Source organism: Aedes aegypti, chromosome 2 (genome assembly GCF_002204515.2).
Source record: "Aedes aegypti strain LVP_AGWG chromosome 2, AaegL5.0 Primary Assembly, whole genome shotgun sequence".
Taxonomy (NCBI): domain Eukaryota; kingdom Metazoa; phylum Arthropoda; class Insecta; order Diptera; family Culicidae; genus Aedes; species Aedes aegypti.
In genome coordinates, this window is record NC_035108.1 from 95,554,830 (window position 1) to 95,560,829 (window position 6,000).

A 6,000-nucleotide genomic window follows, 5' to 3' on the forward strand; every position below is an offset into this window, starting at 1 on the left:
GAAAAATAATAATAAAAATATTCATCCCATCGTTTGTCTAATATTGTTCCCTATTTGGTTGTCTGCAGGCATGGTACGATAGGAGGCATCAATATCTGAAGTCGAATCCATTGCACGGTACTGCACGGCAAAAAGTTCGGTTTTGGCCAAATCGCGGTCTAAAATGTTTGGATTTGAATCAAAGGTCCTGAATTTAATCCTCAGCTGACGGTGCACAGTAACTGCTCGACGCTTCCTTTGTGGCTTGCGATCTGTCAAAATAGTTACTTCGTACTTATTCAGTACGAGCCATACAGTATTTATTGAAAAACCTAACAATTTTGCAATTTTTATTCCTGATCAAGACCGTTTTTTATTTCAAATTTCTGTGCACAATTATTTCCTTTGTCTCTTCTTCCATGTTGAATTTCTCAGAAGTGCGTTCGAATTAAGCTGGGAAAAAAATCATGTGATGTTATTATTGTTACAGATCTCACGTGGACGGTTCAGATTTTAAACTGAATCACTAGAGTAGTTGTGAGAACCAAAGATGTTTGTTCCAATTCTAAGTGGGCCACACCTTACTATTACCTAGTCAAAAATAACAACTGATTCAATGTGGTATCCATGGTGAAACGTTTCGTACAAAAAAAAGTTTCTTTAATGAAATATGTGAAATAACTCTAAAGGTTGTTCACGGTTGTTTGCTTATAACTAAAATTGACTTAAATTATAAACTTACAATACTCAGCAAAAATGTGTAATTTGCTGTTATCTGAAGATCACATTCACATTTCCTCAAACGATAAAAGTTTGATTCAAAATTATGTCTTAAATAAGGCCCATCCTATGCAAATTTTTGCTAAGAAAAACTAAATTACGACCAACTTATTTGAAGATATCATACGTCTAAATAAAACTTCTTTCACGCTAAATTGTCGATGCAAACCATTTGTGCATTGGTTTTCTAGCTGCTCTGCAGCATGTAATATGAGTTCGAAATATTTGATGCCCACTAGCTCTTCCCAGTTTTAGAATTTCGAACTATGGAAACATGCAGTGCTTTCCCAATTATTGCGGTATAAGTATTAAATCCTCATTATTAATCAAAAACTATTTTTTTATGGATATTATTGATGATAATGGAAGCTCATAACATTCTCAAGCTGAACCAAATTGTTGCTTTCAAAATTAAACATTTTTGATCATTAGAAGAACAGTTTTAAATGACGCATCAAGAAGAACCTCTATTTTAACCCGTCCCTCTATCTACGGAACGAATTTCATGAACGTGAGTTTATAAATAAAGAACCAAAACAATTATATGTAACAGGCGATCGCAGTAGACAGCGCGTGCGAGCGGATGTGTTTAAAATGGATCTGTCACGTTTTTTATCGTTACCGCTATTTTTTCGATTCGGCTGGTGAAACAGTGGTGCAGTTTTTGGAAAAGTGTATATAGATGAAATAATTGAGCATTGAGTTTATTTGTTGTGAAGTAGTACTTAAAACACAAGTTAAGATGAGTAGTGCGAAAAGGACATCCTATCCAAAATGTTGAGAAAAGTGTGGGCATAGCACTTGTTCATCGCATGTGTTTGGAAATCACCGTGAATTGTATTGTGCAGTTTAATTGAAATTGTGGTAACATGTGCGAAAGAAGGCTTTTGAAGAACTCTTTTTCTATATGTTATAAATTTAATCTCGAAATACCGAAAAATTAGAGTTCAAAATCTGTGATCAGTGCTAAGAAAAGTGACAATCCACGAATAATGGGAAAGTGCAGCTTTGTTTTCAAAAATCAAAGACCTACTACGATGAAAATCTGTTTTCATCGAACAATCATGATGCCTAGGCTGAAGAAAAATGCTGTTGAACATAAGTAGTATTTGGCCAACATTATGGAAACGGAAACATTAAAGGTTGCTGTAAAATAGGAGGGAGATCAGAGTTACTTTGCTTATCATTTCAGAGAGCGAGTAAGGGCGCTTAAGCCTAGGCTCTTGAGCCAGGACATACGGGAGAAATACCTGTGTCCCATCCCAGGAAACAACCACAAACAAAAATGAAGTGCGCATTAACTTTCTTAGCAAAGCGACTTCCAACGGATTTGACTACCTCCCTAAATGAAACGGTTGGTACGGTAGTCCTCGTTTCTTCCTTCACAATTTTTCAAAATTTTACGTCTATCGTGTTATTCATTCGCGAATAATCTGATCGCCGTTTATTTTTGAAGTACCTTCAAACCCAAAGTCTGCACAGTGGGCCTGGCCATTTTAATATTTGTATCAAATCATTGATATGCTGCAAATATTAATGCTGACAAGAAACTACTGTAAGAAATTTCTGTATTTCCAGGATGCTTTTCAATATTTGCTGTGAAAGCGCTTAGAATAGAAATAGAATAGAAAACAATTATATGTAACAGGTATATCAGTTAATGATACATGATTGATGTTGAATTCTGAAGAAAAAAAAAATAGATTTTTGACAAGAAGCGAATCTATGACAAAAGGTCGAAAGGACAAAATATCCAAGAACAAAAAAAAGAGGGACAAAAGGTCGAAAATCTATTTTTAAAAGAAGGATAAATTTCCCGTCAAGCCAATCGTTTTGGACCTTTTGTATTTCGACCTTTTATCCTTTCGACCTTTTGTCCATAAACCACTTTTCATAATTCACAAATTTATTTAAAAAAAACAATATATTTTAACGACAAGTCACGAAACTGATTGAATTGTCAAAAAAACTAATAAACAAGATGATCCGAGTGAAGCAATCTTTTAAAATTGTATCGGAGTAGTGAAAGTTAGAGGAAAATTTATTTTCAAGACGCCGGAACTGAGGCAACAAGTTCTTATTTAGCGACTAGTGGTCGCAGATGGAAAACATTAGACTATTCACACTAACAATGTTCAACTACGATGGACGACAAGACGAAACCACCAAAAATATCATTCGGTTCTGTTGATTTGTTTTCGAATCGTCACATAAAATAATCAACTAATTTTCTCCAGTGCCAGACAAACTGATAGTACCGTGAAATGTACCTAACATGGAGGAAGCATAATTGCAATGCATGGCATTTAATGTATATTTAAAGCAATAAGATATATGTGTTTATTTGTTTGGTATATCGCAATAAAAGGAAGAAATATCGCAATAATAGGACAAAAAAAGAGCTTCACTTTTACTTTTGCTACTTCACTATACTCCAGGTAAAGGATAGTTTCAACACTTCGCATTGCAAAATACGACAATATTTAGGTTTTGGACACTGAAAAACGATTTAAGGTTCAACACAGTGCATGTCCTTTATTTTATCCACGGCGGAATTCCCTCTCTTTCGCTCTTCAACAAAACTAATAACAGGCAATAATACCCTATATAATAGAGAAGCCCTTTCCCTGCTACAAAATTTCACCGTAGGAAGTATAATTTTATATAAAACTGTTTCTTAGATATACGCAGTCAATGCTTATAACTTTACTTTTTTTAACTTTTGATTTTTTGGTATATTTTGTAATTAACCTGTATTAAATTTTCTTTCCAAAATAGCAGAAAAATCGAAAATCCATTCAAATTTCGTGGAGCGGAGCCATCACGATTTGAATTTAGGGTCAATATGTGACCACTAGGCACAGTCAACATTACTTTTTTCTTGCAACAGCCAGCAGGTAAAAAGAGCACACAAGTTGTGAAAAACTAATCCATTCCTGGTCGCTTAATCACGGCCGAGATATTCATGACGCTTTTTTCGCTCTCTCTTCTTACAGCACCACTGCCATCATCACTCGCTCAACAAAACTATCACGGCACTGGTTGAGGAGGGATTTTCCTTTCTTTTAGGCCAAGCTTTTGGCTTCTGTTCTTCCTTCCCAGCACGTAGTTCTGCGGATCGGTTCGGAAAATTATCCTCTTGACTTTGTTGCTGCTGCTGTTGCCACTGGGTCTGCTTCTGCTTCCTTTTTTCACTCATTAAAATGGGTTAAACATGTTGCTGCATTTTCACAGTATCCCAATCGGGGTAATTTTCGTTTAATTAGTTCGGTTTCGAATCGTGAAATATTCTTTTCCATGTGCAAACTTACTTTACCACAGCAAATCACTTTTTTTCCCTGCTCAGGAATTCTTCGTACAATCAAGATCCTTTTTTCTGCGCTGGGAAAATAACGATTTTTGCCGACTGCCAAGCATGTGCCTAGGCTTGGAGGGGGAAAATCATAAAAAGGATGGCGGTTTTCCTTTCGCTCACACGCACAATTTTCACGAATTCACCTTCGAACTCGCGCCTTCACTTCACCCCCCTCGCGTGGTTAGCCTCACTTCCGCCCCTTTTCCCAAGTTGAATTGTCGAGAAATAAAAATCAAGCCAAACGAGACAAGCAGTTTTCCCAACGCACACACCAAACTAATCCCGGTCCTCTCGGCACTTCGAGGATATCCTCGGAATCCCTGATTATTGCACTCCAGATAGCAATTTTCCTCCCTTCAGACACACATGCACATCCGTTTTTGTTCAGCACTTTTCCATTTTCTTCTTCTTCTTCCTGGTGCTGCTGCAGCCTTTGAGCTTCTGTATGCAGGCACCCGTTTTTCCACCTTGTACATACACACAGTCAGCAGAATAATCTATTAACTCCACACACTGCTTCTACTGCTGTACAGACAGAGAGCTCTAGCTAGCTACAACATTATTGCTGCACTGCTGCAGAGCGATACGGAAATACGTGTCCAGTCCTTAAGAATACTCTCCGGCGACTGAACCGATTGGAGGAAAATTTCGCCAACCGGGTTGACGTAACGTGGGTCCTTATCCCGAGTGACCCGAGGACCTCCGAAGACCGAACCTCGGATGTCCCCCGGAAAGAGAGTGAGTGAACAGGTATTTGGGGGATGAGAGCACGTGCCCCCTTTCGATGACGTGTTTAAAGTTCCGCTAGTTCTGCTTGGTAGGATAAACGCTATCAACATGTGTATCAGGCAGGTGGTCGAGGAATGTAAGAAGGGCGAGAGGATTTGTCTGCAGAACAAACAGAGCCTTGAGTTCCCGAAGTGGGTTGGTTAAAGTTTAATTTCAAATCACTCACTCTCTCCTGAGAGAGGGCAAACTCGATGGAAACGGAAAGCTTTTGGCGCGTCTGGGAACGTAAACAAGACGCTGTTGCTTTCGTTTACGGTGAATTGAAAAGATACAGCTTCAGAAAAACTTTGGAAGTTCTTCGATTTCATCATTTATGAAATCATATTATAGAACGCCCCTTTTATCCTGTTTTTTTTTTCGAGATTATGTACCGTAAACTATCTTTGATAGAAATATTTCATACAGATTCCAAATCTTAATTTGCATCAATCTGGTTTATTTCTGCCGGTTTATATTTTTAATTTTGCATTTGGTGCGGATTTGGCGCGGTGATGATCAAAAAGTGGAAGCAGCACTTCGATGAACACCTGAATGGTGCTGAGAGCTCAGGCAATGAGGCTCAAAACAACGTCAATTTAGTCAAATCTAAGTACTGTTCATCTAAAAATCACATTTTGACTTGAAGTAAAGACATTAACTTGCAATAAATACTTACATTTGCTTGTTATATAACATGTTAATTAATCCACACAAGAGCCGTAATGAAATAAAGAATTTATTTGATCTAATACTGTGTGAATAACTGAGGTGGACTTGGTGCGCTTTAGTTGTTCAGAAAATAGTGTTTTCGCCATCAAACCCCGTCAGACAGAGTACATATGACTTGCTCCAAGTTTATCGCCCTTTATTGAAGAAGTGAAGATGGCTTAGTGGTAGCACACTAGATTATCACTCAGAGGGCACCAAATGGGGGCAACTCGGTGCGCTTTGCCAGAGCAAATTCAGGATTTTCTTCGATCATCGCAATTTTGAAACATACTTATCACTGTTATCTCATAAGAATCTGTGTATCGCTAAAATTCCCAAAAATCCATCCATGAACGTATGAGGACCTTGATTCAATACATATTTGTAAGTTCTGTGAAAATGGAAAAATC

The 6,000-nt window shown here is 37.6% G+C and overlaps 1 protein-coding gene across 4 annotated transcripts in view; it reads right to left on the minus strand.

Annotated features, from left to right (window-relative positions):
• The window catches only part of LOC5575962 (sodium channel protein 60E), a 798,459-nt gene extending 793,728 nt beyond the window's left edge, over positions 1-4,731 (minus strand). For 3 of the 4 annotated variants that reach the window (XM_021841570.1, XM_021841569.1, XM_021841566.1), the window contains exon 1: positions 3,634-4,731. The gene's annotated coding sequence lies outside the window, so the exon portion shown is untranslated. The remainder of the gene's footprint in view (positions 1-3,633) is intronic. The other variant, XM_021841568.1, reaches the window with a different exon arrangement.
• Between the last annotated feature and the right edge of the window lie 1,269 nt (positions 4,732-6,000).